This window comes from Podarcis cretensis, assembly GCF_951804945.1.
Source record: "Podarcis cretensis genome assembly, chromosome: 5".
Lineage (NCBI taxonomy): Eukaryota > Metazoa > Chordata > Lepidosauria > Squamata > Lacertidae > Podarcis > Podarcis cretensis.
In genome coordinates this window covers 30,340,805-30,365,318 of record NC_137174.1, presented here as the reverse complement: position 1 = coordinate 30,365,318, position 24,514 = coordinate 30,340,805, and the positions used below count along the sequence as shown (strand labels likewise).

At 41.7% G+C, this 24,514-nt stretch overlaps 1 long non-coding RNA gene across 1 annotated transcript in view; it reads right to left on the bottom strand.

Annotated features, from left to right (window-relative positions):
• LOC307216331 overlaps positions 1-24,514 on the bottom strand; it is a 49,397-nt gene that overhangs the window by 24,264 nt on the left and 619 nt on the right. The window contains exons 2-3 of the long non-coding RNA XR_013839022.1: positions 24,320-24,411; positions 8,371-8,487 (exon numbers count right to left, since the gene is read on the bottom strand). This is a non-coding gene — a long non-coding RNA (uncharacterized lncRNA). The remainder of the gene's footprint in view (positions 1-8,370; positions 8,488-24,319; positions 24,412-24,514) is intronic.

Below are 24,514 nucleotides of genomic sequence, written 5' to 3'. Positions count from 1 at the left end.
ACTGGGGATTTGAAAGTGAATGTCTGAAGTACCGCATTGACCCAAATATAAGCTGCACCTTTAAACTTGGAGGGGGAGAGAAAAAACACCCAAATATAAGCCGCTCCCTTCCTCACTGCTCCTGGCTGCATACTGGGGGGGGGGGGTTTGCTGTGTTGTGTTGCTGGCGGCTTTCCCCCTTCCTTGCTTTCTCCCTTCCCGGTGGGCACCGCTTTGCTGCGCTGCTGGTGCTGTTTGCCCCAAGCTCCTGGCTGTATACCGTAAGGTCACGAATAGAAGCAGCACTTTAACTTTTCAAGGTCAAAATTTGGGGGGAAAGTGAGGCTTATATTCAGGCCAATATGGTAATACAATGTTCAAGGTCTGCCCTTCTTGTCTGCAACAATTCATTTTATAGCTGTGTTCAAACAATACCTTTAAAGCACATTCAAAGCACATTCAAAACACATTATTTCCTCCAATAATTCTGGGCACCGTAGTTTACCCCTCACAGATTTAAAATTCCCAGCAACCTTTAACAAACTACAGTTCCCATAATTCTTTGAGGGAAATAATAAGTGTTAAAGATATAGTGTGTTCACAGCATAAATTATTCAATTTCAGATTCTCCTGACAAGTCTGTAGTGTATACACATAACCATTACTGCATGCCAAAACTGTCACAGTAAGTTTTATTTTGGTAACTGGTTCTATACTTATAGGATGTTCAGCATGTACTAAGGATTATACCATGCATTTGTTTCAGTTTACAGCCTGCCCTGTCTTGGAAGGCTAACCACACAGAGACATCTATTTTCAGTACTATATAGACAATTACCAATTGTGCCAAAATATGCTAATCGTTTCCTGAACCAAACCACTACTTAAGTATATATTAAAACATTTATGCCACCCTTCAACCTCTTTGGGATTTCTGTGCAGTATGCAAGAAAATTTATATCATAATGCAAAGTAACGTTTACAAAACAGCAGCTAAGACCCTTAAAAGGAGACTGAGATTTGCAATGTATTAAAATGCCTGGGTAAATAAAAGTATTTTGAATATTCCATCATAGCCATGGCCATGGCTTAAGTAAGCCAGTTGCTGGCATTCTTCCTCCCCACCCACTACCCCAATCTACCAGTGTGAGGGCTGCATCTGAAGCAAACTTTATCCTTAATGTTTACAAAGGAAAACGGCTACCATATGTGTAGCCTTCATACCTCAGAACTAACCAGAGAAGGTTCTCCATAATTCACTATTGATTTGTGATACAGGTATTACAGCCAAGATGCCTGAATGAGTTTATAACTGCTTTTTCCTGCCTCCCAGCCACCTCCATCCTCTCTTCCATCAGTTCATTTGCTGGCCATGTCATGCTGTTTCTCTAGGCGCGGGTTGCTGCATGTCAGCGTAGTTTAGGTCAAATGAGAAGCTTTGGCTGCAGATGTGCAGGGCGGGTAATTTCTTTATCCACAAGGCATTAAGGAGTCTTATAATCCTGTGCCAATATAAACAGACTAATTTAGCTGCAGACCTCTTCCAACTGGTATACTTTGAATTATCAGGGCTGCCCTGTTTAATAAAGTGCCTCCAGGGACATTCTCCACCCCCCAGGGAACTTGGAATCACTTTCTGACTCTTTGATATACGCGGGAAGATCCATGGTGTGGACCTTCCTAAAAATGTGAAGTACAAGGCAGGAGTGTTTGTTCCTGACCCTGAAATGGGACTGGGAATGGCTGTGTCTGAAAGCTGGGAAAAGATAAATAGATGGCTACAATGCTAGCAGATGGTTTTCACCAGTCCAAAATTTCTAATTTCTAATGGAGAAATTCATCAGTATGGAGGGCTGATCATTATGCTCTAAATCATTTATACCCCGCCCATCCGGCTGGGTTTCCCAAGTGGCCTTCCAAAGGTTGATGTATTCCAACTCCCACCCACCCTAGGTTAGCCAGTTGTGGTCTAAATATTGGTTTTCCAAAATGAGAAAGTTGTCACTGCATAAAATATTTGCTGCGTTCCTGGTTTATCTGGAGCTATAAAATATCATAGGTTCTAAACTACCAATGGTTTGGCAAATGGTAATCACATATGGTTTCCAACTGCCGATAATAAGACCAAGACCATTTGCAGCATGGGGCAAAGTGGGTAAGGAGGGTAGTGACATACAACAGATATGTATATGTTAATGCATGTATTTATGGAGAAATAGCCTATTAATAATCTAAATTTTAAAAATCACTTTTGGGTAAGATGGATTGGTCCATTCTAGTCTGTCAATTTTAAAGTTGAGAACAACATTCAGATAAGTGTAAAATCCAAATAGTTATTTTCTTCTAGTCCACACATTAGTCTGTGGACATCCCAATCAGTCAACAGAATCCACAAGCATCCCTTTTCTAGGTAACATGCCAACATGCCTTTCTCTATCTATATAGCAAGGAGAAAGAAGGGAAGAAAGATACCACTGGGTCTTTATCATCTGACTGGTCTATGGTCCAGGCTATAAATCTCCAAGAATAAACTATGGTTTGCAATCACCCATCACAGCAAGGAAGGGGAGGAGAGAGTGTGCCTACAAACAGCTCATTCCAAATCCTACATGAGAACAAGATAACTGCACACAGTCAAAGAGCAATGAACCACCCTTGTAGCCAGTATGAATCTTTAATAGCTAGTAGGTGTAGTTAGCAGTGCTGGACTGGCTATGATTTCCAGTCAGTCCTGAAGTAAATCAGGTGATAGCATTAGGTAATTTTTTTTACAATCTCTCAGGGCTGTCAAAAGGATTAAAAGATATAAGCCCATTCATGTTTACAGCTCTAAGCATCTTGGAGCAAGGGAATGATACAAATGGGATAAATAATCTCTTCTGCCTGTTCCCTAGATCCCCAGCATTTCAATTTCTATCCCAACAAACTTCACCACCATGCTTTCTTATGGGCCTCTCTGGTAGCAGCTGTAGTGCTGCTGAGTGAATGTGTACATGGCCTTTAGATGACTAATCTATGTTTCTCTTAACAAACATCACTGTACTGCCAACAACAATCTGCTTTGCTAACCGTATGGAGCCATGGTTTTGTCACAAAATACCATGTTTAAGTGCAAATAATATCCCTTTTTTTCCTTGTAGCTTGTAGGGAAATGAGAGGTCTTGGCTCGTTTAGGTGATCCATTGCTGTCAATAACTATCAGGCCAACATCTTGAGCTATTGTAAATATATTAATGCAAGACTTTCTTTGTATTCACTAGACTCAAGAAAGAACATCTGGAAACAGATGTTCTGTGAAGCAGCATAAAAGGCAGCGGAAGAACAGTAATGGCTCACAGCGCAGTGGTAAGGCAAGGAGCAACAATAATGGAGTTTGTCAGCGATTAGTCATTGCTGATCACAAGGGACAAGCACAACAGGAAGTAGTCATAAACCGCTGTTTGCAAACTTAATGTTCAATAGAGGAAAGACCTGAAGCTGCTGATAGTAGTATATCATCAGCAGTAAGAGTCTCAGGTCATGCAAATCAATCTGGGAGTGAGCAACTATTAGGCTGAGAACCCAGGCCAGAGACAACAACTCTATAGGACCAGCCTCCCTGGGGTGAGCATTTCACAAACATGGAGCCACCACAGAAATTGTACTTTGTCACGTTGCCACTCTCTGGGCCTCTCGTGAATGAGGCACATGAAGAAGAGCCTCAGATGATAACCACAGGGTCTGGGCCAGCTCATATGGGGAGAGGCAGTCCTTGAGGTGTTGCAGTCCTGAGCCATTTGAGACTTCATAGGTCAAAACCCTCAGGGACGCGGGTGGCGCTGTGGTTTAAACCACTGCGCCGCTTGAACTTGCCAGTCGGAAGGTCGCGGTTAGAGGCCCTGCGACGGGGTGAGCTCCTGTTGTTCGGTCCCAGCTCCTGCCAACCTAGCAGTTTGAAAGTATGCAATGCAAGTAGATAAATAGGTACCGCTCCGGCGGGAAGGTAAATGACGTTTCCATGTCCTTCTCTGGTTTCGCCAGAAGCTGGCCACATGACCCGGAAAAACTGTCTGAGGAAGCGGATAAATGCCAGCTCCCTCGGCCTGTAAAGTAAGATGAGCACCACAATCCCAGAATCGTACGCGTCTGAACTTAATTGTCAGGGGTATCTTTACCTTTTTTAGGTCAAAACCAGCACTTTGAATTGGGCCCAGAAACTTATTGGCAGCCAGCGCAGTCGAGCCAGGATCAGTGTAATATGCTCAAACCACATTCCCCCAGTGAGCAACCTGGCCACCGAATTCTGTACCACTTAAAGTTTCCAAACCGTCTTCACAGTCATCCCCATGTATAATGCATCACAGTAATCTAACCTAGAGGTTACCAGAATATAGACAGAAGTTAGGCTATTCCTGTGCAGCTGGGCCACCAGTCAAAGCTGGTGGAAGGCACTTCACACCACCAAGGCCACCTGAGTCTCAAGCAACAGCCAAGGTTCCAGGAGTAACCCCAAGCTACATACCCACTCCTTCAGAGGAAATGTGACCCAATCAAAAGCAGGCAACCTCCCATCCATCTAGTCTAGGGAACCACCCATTAACACAGGCATCCCCAAACTCAGCCCTCCAGTTGTTTAGGGACTACAACTCCCATCATCCCTAGCTAACAGGACCAATGGTCAGGGATGGTGGGAATTGTAGTCCCAAAACAGCTGGAGGGCTGAGTTTGGGGATGCCTGCATTAACAGTACCTCAGTCTTATCTGGATTGAACTTCAGTTCATTTACCCCCACCCCCCACTCTGCAGGCATAAGCAGAACTCCTTTTGATGGTGACCATCTGTCTACTGCCATTCCCCCTCACCACTTAAATGCCCCTCCAAGTGATGCTACATCATGCTGTGCCATTGCTCATAAGGGCACTATGGGGAGAAAATGGCAGTTCTCACTGGTGGCGACCATTCCTCCACAAAAGCCACCTCTCCACAAACATAAGTTTCATTTTCTCGCTTTTCAGTCAAAGATGAGGATGCCAACCTTAGATTGTAAAAATATTGTTCTTCACAACTGGTTGGTCAGCTACAGAACCAGGGTTTATCCTGAATGGTAATGAGCAGAGCTGTGCGTAAGGTAGAGTTCAATGGCTTTTCATTCATTACAGGTTACCTGCCAGAACACAGAAAAAACTAAATGGATAAAAATAAATGGATGGTTGAGAACTCTAGTCAAAGTGGCACCATTGTTCCAAAGAAAGCCAAATTCTGGTTCATTATAGGCAAGATGATTCCAAACTCATTTTCTTCACTGTTCTGCATCAAAGGAAAAGTGCAATGTTTCACAGGAACCAAACTTGCATTTTCCTCCCCTGGTGGTGTCTGGGTTTGATTTCATCCAGAACGTACCCCTCTGCAATCAGAGGTCACAGAGATGGTCATCTTCTCCAGCTGGAGCGGCACAATGATCTCACTTCCTGATCATTCTGGGTGGTGAGACTTTTTAACAGGCAAAATTGCAAAAATGAAAAAAAATATTTCTCCAGTGAGAAAATGCCGAAGAACATCAAAGTACTGACAATCTGTTCAGAAAATGTATCAAAGCACACTTCTAAACACCAGTACTGTATACAGGATATTTGTATGTGTTTTTGTGTGTATCAATTCATTTTTCATGATGGAAAGTAGAAGCCATGTTAAACAACATTTAAATATTAGATAACTTATAATAATAACTCAAGACTTTAATTTATAAGAAATAGGGAGGGGCCATTACTTCTTTATCCCAAAATCTCAGGTGCATAACCTAGATGGAGGTTATCTGCAGTCTCCATCTTGGAATCATCTACAAGCTGACTTCATGACAACATCAGCCTAATTTCTGCACTTTGCCCCACTTCTCAACTCCCTCACTCCCTGCTTATTGTAGCATCTTGCTTGATGAAGACTTCTGGAGAGCTCAAAAGCTTGCCATGCTTTTGTGACATTTTAGTAGGTTCCCCAAAAAGGCATAGTCTAAGTATAGATCCATGTGTATATGGATCAACACAGCTACTTTTGCTCTTTATGTGCATAGATGAATACAAAACTAGCCATTCAGGCAGAATCCTACAACCAGAGGAAGATGATTTTCCACCATGTGGACTTTACATTTTGAGGATTACATCCCCTCCAACCGCTAGATAATACTGTTTGACTTCAATTGACTCTTTTTACCTAGGACACCATCCAAAATTGATCCCTGGCCTTGCTAAATTAAAGACTGCCAGGTCTCACTTTACTCCCGCTGTCTGCCAAACCCAGGGACCTGTGTGTTACAAGCCAGACTTTAATTTCTCAGGGTTGGGGAGCAGCTATTGCTTCTTTATCCCAGATTCCCGGGTGTGCAACTTGATATCTGTAGCACCTGGGAGGGACTTCAGACTGCAATCTCCATCTTGGAACTATCTGTAAACTGCCTTCATGACATCATCAGCCTAATTTTTGTACTCCCCCCCCCCACTTCTCGCCCCCCCCACTCCTATCTTGCCTGATAAAGAGTGTTGGAGAACTCAAAAGCTTGTCACACTTCTGTGACATTTTGGTTTATCCCAACAAAGGCATTTTGGTTGTTAAACAATATTGCAGTTAAAGGGTAATGATAGTTATACAGTATATACAAAAACTTACGCAATTAGACAAATCAAGTGCTCAGAATGAAGGAAAAGCACAAGATGGAAGCAATACAAGATGGACAGGTAGAAGTGGGCTGAGAATGACAACACCAAGATTAAAACAGAACTAAAGGTGAAACAGAAGAATGAAGCACCGATAAAAAAGGCAGTAGAAAGGAAAAGGAACTAGTAATAAATTTAAAAAGCACATGTAAAATCTGTGTACTGTTCTTCAGATTCTTTGGGGTAAAACATTTTGCTGAGAAAAAAAGAGTTGTAGAAAACAAATAAACTATCTCACAAGCACTATGAAGCCCCCTGTCACTTGGTACAACATAGCCACTTGTGGACTTGTGAACTACACTTTCATCATCCATGACAACCAACCAAACTTGCTGGGCCTGATGCAAGGCCACAGGCTCCCCATCCCTGTAGTATAACATATTCTACACTGGAAGAATTGGAGCAGGGACCGAGCAATGGGAGCTCACCCCGTCGTGGGGATTTGAACAGCTGACCTTCTTATTGGCAAGCCCTAGGCTTTGTGGTTTAACCCACAGCACAACCCACATTATACAAGTGTTATACAGTGGAACCTCAGGTTACATACGCTTTAGGTTACATGCGCTTCAGGTTACAGACTCCGCTAACCCAGAAATATTACCTCGGGTTAAGAACTTTGCTTCAGGATGAGAACAGAAATTGTGCAGCGGCGGTGCAGCGGCAGCAGGAGGCCCCATTAGCTAAAGTGGTGCTTCAGGTTAAGAACAGTTTCAGGTTAAGAACAGACCTCCAGAACGAATTAAGTTCTTAACCCGAGGTACCACTGTACTTGAAAATAATACAGTGGAAGGTGACACCTGCTTTGACATTGGCTTCCCAGGTCCCACTTTCAGGGATCCCACATGGCAATCCAATTTCACCCCCCCAGGTCTCCTTGCAAAATACAAATCTTCCTCTGACACATAATAATCTGTCTAATTTACAGGCATTTTTCTAGCCCTATATATCAAACATAAGGCTGAATCAAAACATCAGACCTAACTTTCCACCCTCATTAGCAAGCTATGAAGGTGGGCTCTCACTTTCATTGATTCTTCGATGGGAGGAGGGACAAAGAACAGGGACCAAGTTTGCGACTGTGCCAGCAACAGAGGGAAAGAAAAAAGTGCAGTAGGAAATATGCCCCCACTTCTCAGTGGTTTGCAGTTTTCTTCTACAGAAGTGAATGCCAAACTTTTGCTCCTCTGGGAAAAGTACTGCATTTGGGGACACTGTTGCAGCGGGATCAGACTCCTGGCCCCTCCAAACCATAGGTCATAGGTCTTCTACTGAGAGGGAACCTGCCTGGGGGCACAGTCTATCTCTCTGTGAACACAAAACGAGAGAAAAGAAGAGTATATTTCATCAAAGACAGACTGCCTAGGAACCCAAGAATGAAATGGGAATGGATAGCTAGCTCAGGAAATTGAAAACAACTTTTAGTAAAAACTTCCTATCCCTCCAAACACTTAGTCTTTTATCAAAGATCCTTCTTTTTCTGACAGCAAAGTGTAAGGTTTTGGCAGAGCACAGCTGCACTCCAGGATAATGCAAAAGACAGGCGTGGTGGCTACGAGGTTCACAGCTAATGGACCAGAGTCGTTTTCAATTACTCTCAGCATTGTTTGCAAAGAAAAGCCAGGGACAAGGAACGCTGCTAATGTCATCTGGGAGCCACATCGTTTCCAGCATTCCTGGACACAGTCTTAAAATCCATTCACTGTACCTTCAAAGATCATCCTGGGTGTTATAAGCCATGAGGGAGCGCTTGTTCATCTCTGTCTTCAGTTCTGATCCTGGGCTTGCTTCTGTGCACAATAACACCTGGACCCTCCCTGCAGTGCTAAAGTAAAAGAGAGGCCTAAGCATTTTAACATTGCACACTTTATTTACATTTTCAGTGGTGACATTATTTTTATGATTACAAAACCAGTGTGGTTATAGCCGGATGAAAATTGGTTTACAACGTTGTGCCTCCATCCTCCCACGCTGTCACTATCACATATGACAGCTCTGAATTTTCAGAGAAAGGCAGCCTAGAGAGCTGAACAAGCACATTATATGCAGCAAGGAGTGGGAAACCATATATTAGAGCAGGAAGGTACTGCAGGTGGGCAAAGCGTTGTTGGTAGAAGTCATATCAGGTTGGAAAGAAAGATGAAGCATCTAGTAGGCATGAAAGATCACACAAGATCAGAATTAAGGACATAGCAAAGGAAGCAAATGGAAGCGTGGGCAGTCAGGAGTGGTCATACTATATGGGATGTTAATAGCATGGCATATAAGGTTTCACAAGGTTTTGACAGGTATTTGAGTTAATGTAATCCACCCTGGGACCTTAGGGTAAAGGGTAGGTAATATCCTTGGAAAAAGATCCGTACAACCCAACATTTCTGAGGTCATTTCTGAGAATACAATAGCCGTCTACAGCACCTTTGGACAGATATACGTCTTCCTTATTTTTGTCCACCCATAACCAGGTTCCGCACCAGCTCCATCCCTGCATTCTGATCTGGTAGATTCTAACCTTGCTCTTATTCAGTCAGTGGGATACTTCCAGACTCTGCTTCTGCTCTTCTTGCCCTGGCTCTGCCTTCCAGCCCTGTCTTGAGGGCTATTGTTTTTCAAAACAAAAGTCTGCAGTCCCAGATAAGTGAACATATCTAATAATTGCTCATAACATTCTGGTGGTGCCCGTCTCCTTCCTCAGAACAGGTCTCAAGCCAAATCGTTCTGAAGTTGAAATTTAAGACACAAGCTGGCCTAATGGCTGGATTTCCAAAAAATAAAAACACAATTCTGACAACCCTTTGAATAAGCAGCATTGCCATTTGGGTCAGGACATGGGAATCTGCTATCTGTGGACAATGGTGAGTGGCACTGGGGTGAAACTCTGCAATTAATCTCATGCTTGGATGCTACTCAGGGCAGTCTAAGAGGAATACTACTCTTCCATTTTTCAGTTCCATGCTAACAGGTGATTCTCTCCTGTGGCCATCTTCTTGAAGGAAAAGAGTTTGAATTACTTGGATTCCTCTTCTCTTGAGTTTGGAACTGAAGAAGGCAGTGATTGATACTGATGAGTGGACTGATGTGGCTGCATTTTTTGACCCAAAGACCAAACCTTCACACAACAGACTGGTCATTGTTTCATATTAGAAACATGCTAACATGCTAACAATCAAAAAGATACCAACAAATCTATAGGATATATATCACATTCAAAATGCAAGTTTACATTTCACTTTCAAATGTCAGATTGAAGAAATCACTGGCAACAAAACTAGAAAATTCAGTGGACACTTGTTTCAGCTGCAGTTTCAGCCAAAGTATTAAACCCTATCCCTTCTTCATCCCTCTAGGCTCTGGCCACATAGCCTCCCTGTAAGTGGTTGGGTCAGTTGCTTCTAGAAATGTCAGGCTGGAGATGGGCAGCAGAGCCTTCCAGCAAGAGATTTCTTGCCGTCTGCATGGAGACGTCCACTGAAGTCTTTCCAGCTTACAGCTGCTAGCAGGGGATAAGGTAGCAGCTGCTTCTGCTGCTTAGATGTCTCATACTGAGCACACAGCTCTTATTGTATCAGCCTTCTCTGCATCTTTGTGTCGGCAATGTGATGTAAATCTTTCAGTGGCAGGGGTTAACCTATTTTATCAGAGTCAACTAGAAAGAAAGAAAAAGGAGACCCACTATATGCGAGATGTCCTCCAATTTTTAATTTTTTACAGTTGCTGTGATGAATTAGCATTTCAGAGAAAGATCAAGGCAATATGTGGATCCTTTTATTTGACTCTAGGGTAGTTCCTGCCCTAGTGTGTTATTTTGGATCTTATACTACTATTTACTACCATTACTAGTTATAAGTACCACCACATTTATAGCCTGCCTTTCCTCCAAGCAACTCAAGATAGGGAACATATTCAATGTTCACCTCACAACAACCTTGTAAAGTAGGCTAGCCTTCAAAACAATCACTTACCAAAACTCAATTGGGATTACTCAGTTGCCAGTCACTGAGATATATGCTAGTGGCATTTTGCATGTACACCAAACTGTTTCCAAAATCACTCACCAATTAAACATGATCAAGATCTGAATACTGGTAAAGCAGACTAATCATGAATAGTACATAGAAAAAAGAAGCAGAAAGAAGGAAGGAAGAAGAAAGGAAACAATGAGGAGAAAAAAATTAAGAACTAACAAGAAGCATGGAAAAGTGGAAGAATGAAAAAGTCAACCAAGCTTGATCAGAAGTGCAAGGGGTTACCAGCAGTGCAAACTGTCCAACCAGAAAATGAAAGAATGAGTTAATGAATGTTGAAGTGCTTAAAAAAAGGAGTTTTAAAACATTCAGCAGTTTTTTGTGTTTGCTGATAATTACAGCGTGACCAAAGAAAATGGGCAAAATTAGAAGGGGGAAAAGTTAGCATACCTTTAAAAAGAAGTTGGAAAAATGAAGGCACTAAGAAGGCAAATGCACAGAGGAATACAAGAATGGCTCTACTTCAAGTTATGGGGTCTAATCCAAGTCTAGTCATGCACAAGGAACTTTGTACTACAACTAGTGGCCCTGAACTGGGATGTCCCTTTCCATCTGCACCATAATACATATCCAGCAAAAGCAGCATGAGATGCATCCCACAAAATGTGCACCCAGTAAAAGCAAAGGTGCATCTCTGAATCTGCATTACTTGTGCACACAGAATCTTGCATCTGTAATTGCTGGATTTTTAAAAAAACTGGTTTTCATATAATTTTGTTTCTCAGGCTCCCCTAGAATTGCTGGGAGAATTTCAGTGTCCATTCACCCTAAAGAATAGTAGGGAAAACGCAAAGTATTGGAAGACATCAGATCTACCCACTCTGGAAGAATGGCAGATGAAGATGGCAGATTACATGGGACTTGCAGAGATGACGGGCAGAATCCGAGACCAGGAGAAAGAGACAGTGGAAGAAGATTGGAAGAAATTCAAGGACTATCTTAACAAATACTATAAGATTAAAGAATGTTAGATTGACATGGACTTAAAAACATTGTGGTTTTCAGAGACATTAGAGTAAGAAAAGGAATGGAATTTATAAAAAATTTGGGGAAATAAGGGAATGGAGTTGCTGATGGAATAATGAAACTAGAATACAATACGGTGAGGTATGAGGAAGTCGGGGAAATTAGGTTGTGAAATTAAGTTTTAAAATTATACTTTTTTTTGTTTGTGTTTGTTTTCATTGTAGTTGTTTTGTATTTGTATGTTTTTATTGGAAAGTTTAATAAATATCATTTAAAAAAAAAAAGAATAGTAGGGAAAACACCTCTCCCACCCCCACAGCCTCATGAAGAAATTCATGTGCAACTGTGGGTCCAGTTATTACAAGTAATGGACTTGGCCACAGCTCCTTCCAGTCTTCCTCTCTCAGCTCATTGCTTCCTTCAACCACCAGTATGAACTAATAGTACAGTTTAATTCTGTGTCAACTGAGTGAAAATTCTACATGAGAATATTTGGGAACACTCTCTTCCTTCACTCCACCCTCCATTTTGCCACTCATAAATAAGTAGTGAAATTGTAATGTAGCCAAATCTGATTCACTTCATGGTGTTATGATGCTAGCACATTCACAATGTGATCCTAAATTGTTTGGGATCATGCAGTGAAGATACGCCACAACACTCTGTAACAGGATAAGGGTTTGGATTGTAGAAAATGAATATGTATTTATACGTCTGTTCTCATTTTTTGTTACACTGATCCCTCACTCCCATCAGCTACCTCATTTTCATCCTTCTTGAATATGTTCCAATCCAGGTCAACCTTTGTTTCACCCCTGCCCAATATGCTAAAGGAGATCAGGCCACACTGCATTGATTTCACGAGCAAATGCCTATAGGTGTACAACTTGTCCTACATTTGCCAGGAGGACAGTGTGATCTTTGATTGCTGACTAAGCTATTGCTTCTTAAAATTGATCTTCTACAACATATAAGAGAGAAACCCTTGTTTGTTTTACAGGATAATCCAGAATTTGTCTTCTCAAAAATAAGTCCTACTAAATTTAGTAGGGTTTACTCCCAGGTAAATGGGATTAGGATTGCAGCACTAGATAGTCTTTTCACTTCCATAGATATGACTAAGTATGGGGCTATGTGACTATTGCGTTCTTGTTGGGGAAAGACAATAAAGTTATTGTTTACCTTCCTGACTGATGTGTCCTCTAAACCTACCATGACATAATGTAAAAAATAATTTAAACCGTTTTCCAGGACAAGGGAAATGTGTGGTTCTCCCCACCCCAACTACAATAGAAACTCTCATATAAAAATCCATCACTAGTTTGGATGTGGGAAACTTCTCTACAGAGCCTCAGCTTAAATGAATTTACAGGGCTACTGTGAGATTAAGTCAAAACAACCTCTGTTAATGAATGAAAGATGGTGTTCAAATATGGCATATATGGAAAAATGGCACCCGTTGCTGTGATAAGTTAGTGACACAGTCAAACAATTTTTTACCATACTTCCACTTGGTCCATTATAATACTGTGATTTAAATGTGCCAACGGATTGGGAACCTCTTTCTATGCTAAGGATTGCCTGCACACATAGATTCCTTCCTTCCTTCCTTCCTTTTGCTTTTATCTAAGCATAATTGTGAGTCTGTATGTTAGCACAAGTGTCTTGAAATATTTGGAGTGCATGGGCTGGAGTGGAATGAAATATCATGCCTTTCAGCAGGGCCATATGGAGAGAAAATAGCAAAGGATCTGATAGCAGGTCCCTTTCAAGATGTACAGGAATAGCAGCACACATCTCCATGGGATCATATGGATGAAATTCCTTGGGCCTTGAAACCTGTTGAGAGTCTTCAAATTCTTCTCCATACAGGAAGGATCTTTTTGATATTAAAAAAAATTACTGGATCTCTATATTGTTGGATACTTTTTGGTGTGCTTTTTCCTGAGTAAATCCTCTGGTAAATCTGTAATGTGCAGCCCATGCACTTTTGGTTACAGAACATTTTTAGTTTTCCAAGGGTTGGTAGAAAGGGGGGTGCAATATGCAGCAGCCAATCAGCATAAAGCAGGGAGGGCACTGAGGCTCAGTGGTTAACTTCCCAAGAGTCTCTTCTCCGCCTTATGCTTTTGTGATTGTGCTTTGGATTAAACCTTCCCCCACAATTCTAAAATATCCCTGGCCCTGAATAGATGCCCCCCCAAAAGTTCTCAGTCACTACTACCACAAGGCCTTTGGGTGCCACTCAGAATGTAAACTTTTAAAATCATGTAGATAATAAATGGAACCATGATTTTGGAGAAATGTTGGAGCCAGATAGTGTGGGAACCCATATATCAATATACCTTTTAAAAAATGTAATGTACTTGCACAATCAGTACCACCCAAACTAATTGTTAATGTACATTTTACGGTGGGACTATGCATTTCCTAAGACTACTGCCAAGAAGTAAATGCATTTGGGGTTTTTTAGATTATAAATTACCAAATTCCTGTGAAACCCAAAAGAGAATTGCTAGTTATGATATCAGTTAAGGCTCAATTAAGATTAATGACAGTTTCATTACTCTATAGATATAATCTGGCTAAAGTTAAATACTTTTTAGTCTTACCAATTTTGTTGACAAGGAGAAGTCTGCATGCTCATCCACACTACAGTGTAAGTCAATTAATGCAAACATCAGTGTAGTAGTAACCTATTTTCTCAGCACGCAAAGGAGGAATCTAGGCTATTGCAAAATCATTGTTTTAAAATGCTGGATCTGACTAGAGGACCATCTGCTACAGAAAAGCTACCTGGGGAGTGTTAATGGTATCCTGGCCTTCAGCTTTACCAATACTACTGCCTTATTAGTTTTAGCTAAATATACAAATTTAAGGTTTGGTTGTTTTAAGCCCTATAAACAATTTTGGACTAAGATTACCTACCATCTTGCCTCTTCTGCTGATGTTTAAAACCTTTCAAGGAAACCCTGCTGGTCGTTCCATGACCAACAGATAATAATGGGGAAGCAGGCTTTCTCAGTGACAGTACTGACCCTCTGGAGGGACCATCCTCCCTTAAGAAGACACTAATGACCTTTAGATTCCTGTCAAAAACTTGACTCAAGCCTGACTCTTTAATGTTTAATTGTGTACATTGCTGAGTTTTATTCTGTGGTACACTGATATGTTTGGCTTTTATCTTATTTTTATCTAGTTTCATTATGGAACGTTGTTGAATTTCAGCTGCATTTTATGTAAACCGCCTAAATATTTTTTATTATATTAAGCAGTACGCTTTTTTTTTTTAACAAAGAAGTAGGTAAATAATATGCTGCTATGAAAAAGAGAAGCACTTGAGTTGTGACTGAGCCATTTTTCTGCTAGTGGCTCCTGCATTGCAGGAGGAATATTTTAAATGACCCAACTACTAGGGCAGGATAGATCCCAACCACAAAATCAACCCTCCACTGGGAGGAGTGGTGCCAGTGCTGTGGGGCAAACCCACATGTTTAGCCTCATCCCCCCCCCCCCATAAGGATAGTTTAAACCTTACTCCACAACTACTCAGGGCCAAGAACCTCAGGTCCAGGGCGCAGGCCTTTATGTTTGGAACTCAACACTCTCCCCAGAACCACTTCATTCCCCACAGACCACATCCTGCCCTCCTTTAATGCTTTTACAGTGGTACCTTGGGTTACAGACGCTTCAGGTTACATACGCTTCAGGTTACAGATTCCCCTAACCCAGAAATAGTACCTCAGGTTAAGAACTTTGCTTCAGGATGAGAACAGAAATCGCGCGGTGACAGCAGGAGGCCCCATTAGCTAAAGTGGTGCTTCAGGTTAAGAACAGTTTCAGGTTAAGAACTGACCTCCGGAACAAATTAAGTACTTAACCCGAGGTACCACTGTACATGCATTTTACGTACATAATTTTATTTGCTGTTACTGAACAGCTGAGGCTGGGAGTCCATAAGTCACAACAAGGTATATTGTTTTATTCCTAGCCTTGAACCAGGACAGCATACATATATGAAGTGTCCAAATGAATCCTAGGTGTTTGACAATTATTCTTGCAGAATGTGTCAACATTGCTGGTGTTTCAGTTTTTAAAAATTAATTTATTGTTGTTAGAACTGTTATTAAATAAATGGCTATATTTTGGGTGAATGTATCAATATTGCTGTTTGTTTTTAAAAGAATATCTTATTGCCGTTGTGATTGTTATTAAAGAAATGGCTGACTAAAAGAGATGTGCCCAGGGTGAATCACAGAAATTTTACATTTTCACTTTTTGATCTTGCATAGGTAAAACATGAGAGAGCCAAAACCTGAACCTGCTGGAGTAGGAATCCAAAAGTAACCATTAAGTACAGATCCTTACCAGACTCTTGCAGATGGATTTATGCTCTTTGATATATTTACGGAGCTGGTCAATGAACAAAGGCAACCTTTTTTAAGCAAGCCCAGACTTTGCAGAGCTGATTTTGGGATTGCTTGGGAACAAAACTCCTGTCTGGCCTATAGAATCTATCTTGCACAGGCAGATGGAATGCCTACAGCTTCTTTTAGCTGTTATTAATGTTCAAGGAAACGTGGTTGGAAGAATTCCATTATCTGAACCAAAAGAAAGACTTGGAAAACCTCATGAGAAGCAGCAGACAAGCCTTGGGTCTATAGCTTCCTCATCACAGCTGTGGTTCAGAACACGTTTGAGATTCTCCAACTTTTCAGCCTGCCAAACATAAAGACCTCAAATCATTCCCAGTTGCATGCATAAAAATAAATAGTGCTTTTCATTCAGGCAGTGCCAATGCAATATGAGTTACTGAATGAGAGCCATCATGCGCAAATACTGCATTCAATCTGGTTGTTGAATGTTGCTCATGCTACATTGTCTGTGAAACTCACACTGTAACATTCACCGTCACACTGCTTTATGGCTAGTTGTTTTGTGGAGTGCCGTGGTTTACAGAATTACAATTAACTGCACATGGCTAAAGCTAAAAGTGTTTTAGGAAACTGTTTTGTGGAAGCCCAGTAGAGATGTCGAGAAACACAATCTCAGCATTTCTACTTCTTCACCTGTAATTTTGAGCAAATTGAGTTTCTAGGCCTATGAGGTTGACAGCCTCTTGGGAATGACATTCCAGACGTTGATGCGAAATGTTCCCTCATGGTTAACATTACAGCTCAACATCCTATATCAAACACTTTCAATGCCGTTTTACATGTGTTTCCACATATTTCAGGATAAGTGAGCTTGTGTGTTTTTTTGTTTAATAACATATGCTGGAGCAAAATTAGCTGTGGGAAGAAATGTTTAGTAAAACCTCGGTTTGGATCCATGCCACCGGTGTGTGCCGTGAAACCAGGCCTTAAGCAATACAGTAGGAAACGTCTGTAGGTTTGGAGAGCATTGTCAGAGATGTCTCTCTATACTTTATGAACATCTTAGAAACAAACTTCCTGGCTGATGGAACTGTCTTCCTCCATTTAGGAGGCACGCAATCCCATCTCCTATCTGTTTCCAGTGGAACAGAATACAGTAGATAATAATCCCTTTTGGTTTAAAGACATTTGTGTAACCTAGAAAGAAAGTAGCTTATAGTCCCAGTTGGGGAACACAATGTAAAAGAGGGGAACCCTAAAGCGTCTTAAAAGCCCCTTTGAGCTAACTGGGTGGTGCCTAAACTGTGAAGGGTCATTGTGCTGGCAAGACTAGAAAAGAAGTAAAAAGGAAACAGGAACTGTGTGGGTGAGTACATTATGGGCTCGTCCACACTTCTCCTTATCCTGTGCCCAGAAACAGTTTCCCAATTGTCCCTTGCTTTCCCCAGGAAAACCCTCTCTTTAACAGAATTCGAACAAACATCAATTCATGGAAAGCCTGGGACTGATATTTTCTCCAATTCAGTGGTAAAGATCAGATTTTCCTGGGGGGAAGCGGCAAGACAAATGGAAATCTGGATGAGCCCTTTTTGGAGCAGTGCATGGAACCAGTTCTTCCAGCCATTGGAGAGGCCTAGAAAACTAAAGACTGAGACAATGTCTTTCAAAAAGCATGTGCTTGTCTACCATCCTGCCAAAAACTAAGCATGGTGTGGGGAATGTATACAGTGGTGCCTTGCAAGACGAAATTAATCCGTTCCGTTAGGCTCTTCGTATAGCGGTTTTTTCGTCTTGCGAAGCAAGCCCATTGACAGCTTAGCGGATTAGCGCTATTAGCGGTTTAGCGGCTTTTAGCGATCAGCTGTTAAGCGGCTTATCAGCTGAACAGCTGATAAGCGGCTTAGCGGCTTAGGAAAAGGGGGGGAAAGGGGGGAAAACCCGCAGGAACTCGCAAGACATTTCGTCTTGCGAAGCAAGCCCATAGGGAAATTTGTTTTGCGAAGCACCTCCAAAACGGAAAACCCTTTCGTCTAGCGGGTTTTCCGTCTTGCGAGGCGTTCGTCTTGCAGGGCACCACTATATTAGCATCTGAGAAAGGTCACTGAAATTAAAGAGAAGTAATGTAAATGGCTGTAACATATTTTTTATTTTGTGTGTGGTGTTTGCGGTCATTCTTAGCCTGTTTGCTTGCTTGCTTGCTTGCTTGCTTGCTTGCTTGCTTGCTTTAACAGGTTCACTCACCACCAACAGGGAAGTCCAGAGCCCTCAGGGCAGCTAACAAGATAACAAAACATTCTTAGCCTAAGTAAAACGTGGGAGTAATCTATTCCAGACAACAGAGGTTCTTGAGAAAAATACACACATTTTCTTGCTTCTAGAGCAGGGTGGTCCAACATCTGGTCCAAGGGTTGCATGTGGCCCTCTAGATCATTTTTGCCGGCCCTTGGCAACAGTTGACACACCCACCCCAGCCCTCATGCTGCCTTCCCAAAGCTGGGTAAGCAAGATGCTGAGCTTTGGGAAGTAGGCACAAAGCTGTGACAAGGTCCTAGAGTCCTCCTGCCTCTTTCCAAAAGCCTAGTTAGTGCTTGCCCAGCTTTGGAAAGGAGATGGGAACTGTCACTACATAACAGGAACACTTTAAGACCCTGCCTCAGCTTTGGGAAGGAGACGCAAGGAGACGCTACCTTAGAGAGAGGACTCTGCATTTTGTTTTCTTTTTCTGTTTTTTTAAAGATTTAGATTAGTTTCTTGTATTGTATTATGAAAAAGGCTTTCCAATGCTAGAATGCCTTTGTTATCAATGTGTGTGTGTGTGTGTGTGTGTGTGTGTGTGTGTGTGAGAGAGAGAGAGAGAGAGAGAGAGAGAGTTGTCATTGTTAATAAAGTAAATATCAGTGACTGTACTTTTCTGCATTTCAGTCCCTTCTGACCTCTGTATACAGTCCTCCCCAACCCAACCCATGACCATGTAATTACGGAATTCAAAATAACATTTCATGCATCTGTTGAAGTGCACTGTAGCCCATAAAAGCTTATGCCATACTAAATGTGTTAGTATTTAAAGTGCCCCAAAACTCTTTGTTGATTTTGCTGCAAGAGATTAACATGCCTACCCCTCTGGATACTTTTTTTGTCTTCCTTTTTAAACCAAATGAGTTTTAACATAAGGTTAAAAACTTTTCCCTGCCTACCCAATTGCTCCAATCTTTTCCCAAACCAAAACCTTGTGCTACCGTAAATAGCAGCTGTCTGCAAGGTTGCACAGTAGCTATCTTCTGCACCTGACACCTGAATATACACAGAAGCTAATGTGCACAAGTGTGTGGGCTGACCAGGCGCAAAGGCCAGCCACAGTTTTGTGAAACAAATGTGCAATGGAAAAGACTCTTCTAAAGATTCTAAACTCCTGAGGATACTCTCTGATTTATTATCTCCAGAAAGTTCATAGATGAGAGAAAAGGTTGTGATGGAGAACTCCATACCTCTTTGTACAAATCCTTCCCCTATATTCCTCAGACACACAGCATACTCTCCCTATACAGTGGTGCCCCGCAAGACGAATGCCTCGCAAGACGAAAAACCCGCTAGACGAAAGGGTTTTCCGTTTTTCGAGGCGCTTCGCAAGACGAATTTCTCTATGGGTTTGCTTCGCAAGATGAAAACGTCTTGCGAGTCTTGCGATTTTTTTCGCTCCCCCCCCCTTTTTCTAAGTCGCTAAGCCGCTAATAGCCGCTTAGCCGCTAATAGCCGCCAAGCCGCTAATAGCGCTAATCCGCTAAGCCGCTAATAGGGTTGCTTCGCAAGACGAAAAAACCGCAAGACGAAGAGACTCGCGGAACGGATTCTTTTCGTCTTGCGAGGCACCACTGAGTTTGAAGGGGAGGAAGTAGGCTATATGTGAGATCCTTCTAACCCCTAGATACAGCAAGTGTTAAAATATAAGCCTGGCTAGGTTCCTGTGTTGAAGTGATTGCCTGGGTGATTTACTTTTGTAGCGTGCTGGTGGTAGCACACCAAGCTCAGAACAGAAGTTCCTGACAAATGTTCCCTGATGAGGGGGAGCCCAATCAATGTAACACTAAATGCCAGTGTCTTCTGTTTGTGTATCCTGATGTATTATTATTATTATTATTATTATTATTATTATTATTATTATTATTATCATGACTTATTAAATGTGCAAACTGGAAGGCTTGCTCTACAGACCAAAGTTTAGATCAGTGGGTTAATCACAGTGTTATGCTTCTCTCCACCATCATCACCCTCCAAGTCAGGGTCATGAGTTTGAAGCCTTTTTTCTGTCATCTTCATGGGCCTTTATCTGCAAAGTTTTTTTAAAAAAAATTCCCTCTGCCACACTAAGCTGCAACTTTTGAGAAAAACATAAGACAAGTTTGGCTAGACCAGTAAATTTCCTCAAAGCCACCTATTCTGGCTTATTATGACATCCTAACAGGAGAGTTTGCAGCCATAACTACTAGGTGACTGGCTGAATGTGGTATATTCCAGGTGTACATGTGCCTGCATGAGCACACACTCGCACATGCATGTGTGACTGTTCTTCATGCAGGAGTCACCCCAACAGCCTCCAGATTTCCAGAGCTGACAGTAATTAACTAGCAAATGTGCCCCCACCCCGCTCCAGCAGCATATGTTTTCACTTCAGAAATATTTCTTGACATCTGTATCCAATTGAAGAAGTGAGCAATACAGAATTGAATAAAGGGAAGTGGACATGGGGCATATATCCCTGACTTTCTTCTGCCTGTCCACTCTCAGTCTACTCAATGACCCCTTGCACAAAAAGGGCTTCGTTTCAGTCATTCCAAGCTGCATGCCAGGAGAAAAGTGCCAGTTGTTGGCATTTGTCTGACTCAAAAGACAATGGAGTGTGTCTCCAGGGACAAAGTCAAGCTGCTGTGTTATCAGCACCAAAGTTCCCCCCTCAGGACACAAGCCAAGGCAGTGTGTATGGAGGTCCCAGGTTCCCCAGTCAAAAATACTTTCCTCTCGGCCTCTCTGAGGTGCTCCAAAGGAAAGCAGACAAATACATTTGGCACCAGCTTGGCTGCAGCAGCTGCTGAAAGTACAAGGCACCATCTAACCATCGGAGGGACTCCACTCTGGATTTGTGTAGGGCTTACTCTTTAGCCTTTTCTTCTCCGGAAGATACCATGCAAGACAGCAGAGGTTTAGGGTCAGTGTTTTCCTTGTCCTAGATGGGCTACTTTCTCAGGCTGATGATGAGCCTTATCTGCCCCTCACTTCCCTCTACACCACATGAAACAAACTAATTAAAGACTTCTTTGAGCCCACTGGGGTCATCGACAGAGGTCTTACCACTGCATCATTGTATGATTTGCTGCTTTGGCTTTGCCATCAGTTGACCTCTGCTGGGGGTGAGACATTTTCCTGCATATGTGCTTTGAGTGTGATTGGATAGTTCAGTCATTCGTGTTGCAGCAGAATCACCTGCCCTCTAAGGAAGCATGCCAGTCTAATGACTCATGCAGAAGCTCAAGGGGCCAGGCTTCCCTGAGATTGGGTGGCTCTAATTTTTAGACACTCTAAAAGTAATTCTTTTTGGTTATGAGCAAGGAGTGCCACAAGTAGAGATGGTGGAGAAATTTGACTCAGTTCACATTTTAAAATGAGCCTATCTAATTCACACAATGAAAAAACTGAAACACAGCCACGCTTTGAAATCTCACTTCTCCAAATTTTGTAATGTAATTCTACAGGCAAGTAAATGTGTACCCAAAAGTATATACTAGGGGAAAGTGTGTAAATAAATGAAAACATTAGCAAAAATAATTGTGTATCTTATTATGGTATATAATAATATTTGTATTTGGGAAAATGGTTTACAAACATGCATGTCTTATCCAAAATTCCACAGAAAACTGTGTATATTAGAAATAATTTGCACTGAAATGCTGATTAATTTTCATGAGGACTTAAAAAAAAATCACAAACTGATGTGGAAATGTGGAGAACTGACTTTAAGACTGGGAAACTGAGAAACTTAGAGAAATCAAGATTCCCCCCTGCCCCCCCCCGCCCCACCCTTGCTAGCCACATGCTATTCCTTGTGCCTCATAATTGCAGGGTAAATCTGGCACAGATTTATTTAAGGAAACTATAATACTTTGACTACTTTTTATAATTTTAGACTATACTTACATTTGCTTTTCTTTATGGCAGCAACTTTCCCTACAGATAATTGATTCTAAGATCTCCTTTTAGCTCAGAGCAAGTTCACACATTCATATTCATCATTCAGTGAGTGCCACCACATATCACACACTACAGGCAAAGCTTTCTTAGCAGTGAAGACTACCTTAAACATGGAGCTTTCTAATGGAGGTAGCTTCTACATTCAGCTGAAACCATCAAAGGAAGAGTCATGGACGCTGTAGTCCTCTAGACACTTTCCCTGAAGTAAGCTCCACGGATCTCAATAGGCTTACAAATTCTGAGCAAATGTGCATAGGAATGAGCTTTAGACATCCATAAGACTGAGTTGTAAGTGGTGAGATTTCAAAAGATACGCATGCATTTGTGAATTAGTCCAAATCATGGATACCTAGCGAGAAAATGCAGAGAACAACTAAGAATTTAGTTGAGGAAAGACTGAGAATATTAAGCATGAGAAACATGCACAATGAAGCAATGGAAAGTGCTAAAAATGAAAAATCACACTCTAGCAAGGTTCCTCCTACCTTGCTTAGGTTTCACAGAGTATCGAGTGCCAGAAACGACTTCATGCAGAACATGAAAGTATACAGGTGTTGTCAGAAAAGTAAAGGTCAAACTAAACAAGACATTTAAGTACACAACACGCAAAAATACTTAAAATGACCTCATCTCCTTGTTTACAGAAATTAGTAATACGGTCCTCCAATCCAGCTCAGGGCTGCAAAATTTCAGGAAACCTAACTTTTACGTTAGGTCAGAGCTCCCATACTGTTTAGGCTGTCGCTGCAAACAGAACTGTGTGCATGTGCAGAATTGCATCAACATTCTGAGCCAGAAAATGATTCCAAATGGAAGTCAATTTGTAACACTGCTGAGCATGACAAGCTGAACAAATTTCCATACTGAATTGAGGAATTACAAACTTCAGCAAAACAAAATAAAAGAAAAAAAAATCCTTCCAGTAGCACCTTAAAGACCAACTATCTGCCAATCACCCATTCCCACCACCCTTCTGAGTAATACCCCTCCCCACCTTCTCACTATATAGAAGGGTCTGGTGACTTCTGTTTTAGTGTATCTGAAGAAGTGTGCATGCACACGAAAGCTCATACCTAGAACTAACTTAGTTGGTCTTTAAGGTGCTACTGGAAGGAATTTTTTTCTTTTATTTTGTTTTGACTATGGCAGACCAACACGGCTACCTATCTGTAACTGAAATGTCAGCAACTTCATTTGGCACAATCAGTATTAGTGATTTAAGGATTACTTGCTGGTGTCCCTTATATTAATAAAGATGTTGTATTTTAAGGCAATGTGCCTTAAAAGGGGGGGGGTGTAAAACAAGTTATAAGAAGAGCCATAGCTCAGCAGTATAGCATCTGCCTTGCAAGCGGAAGTCCCAGGTTCCTGGGTTCAATCCATGGCATCTCCCTCCAGTATAAAATCCCGGAAAGCGACTGTCAGTCAGTGTATACAATACTGAGCTGGATAGACCAGAAGGTCTGACTCAGTGGAAGGCAGCTCCCTGTGATCTTGTCGAAAAAATTATGCTTTATTAGGAAGTCTAATCGCTTGTGAGGCCAGCTTTAGCGCCAAAACACCACACAGATACAAGAACACCATTTTGAATTTTTGTGGAGTTCACTTTTTTGCAGCAGGCTGGGGCTGGCTGAAAAAACTGAGAAACAACAGGCACCCACTGCCTGCACTTCCTGGAAAAAAATTGAATTAGTTTTCGTTCCCACTGAACGCATAAGTCTCATCCCCGAGTGTCTGGTTTGTATATATTTTTTTAATTTAAAAAAACCATTCATTTTCTGTGCTGTTTTTACTTTTATTATATTTTGTACATCTCCTTGAGACATATACGAAGGAGGAGGAGGAGAAAGCAGCTTAAGCTTGATGATCTGCCTTGTCCCTGGCACTAACTGGCCATAGGCATCACCTCAAACATTTCTGCTCCTACAGCTACTTGTTTTTTCAAATGTTAAAAGTCGCTGGTAGCCAGCCATCTTAAATGTATACAATACCTAAGGAATACATCCTGCACAGGGAGGAATATGGCACAAAAGAACCATAGTCTGTGACTCACCCTCTGCCATGCAGAGCAAACCTTGTCAGATGGAGTCTCTTGGAACGAAGTTATTTTGTTGAAGTCATTTTGGGGCACGGACTTCTGCACACCTAGGATTTTAAGCAAAACATACATCTTGTAAGAATGTCAAGCCCATTTTTAATGTGACATTTCCCACAATTCTTCTACTTATAAACTCCTGTTCCCTGTCAT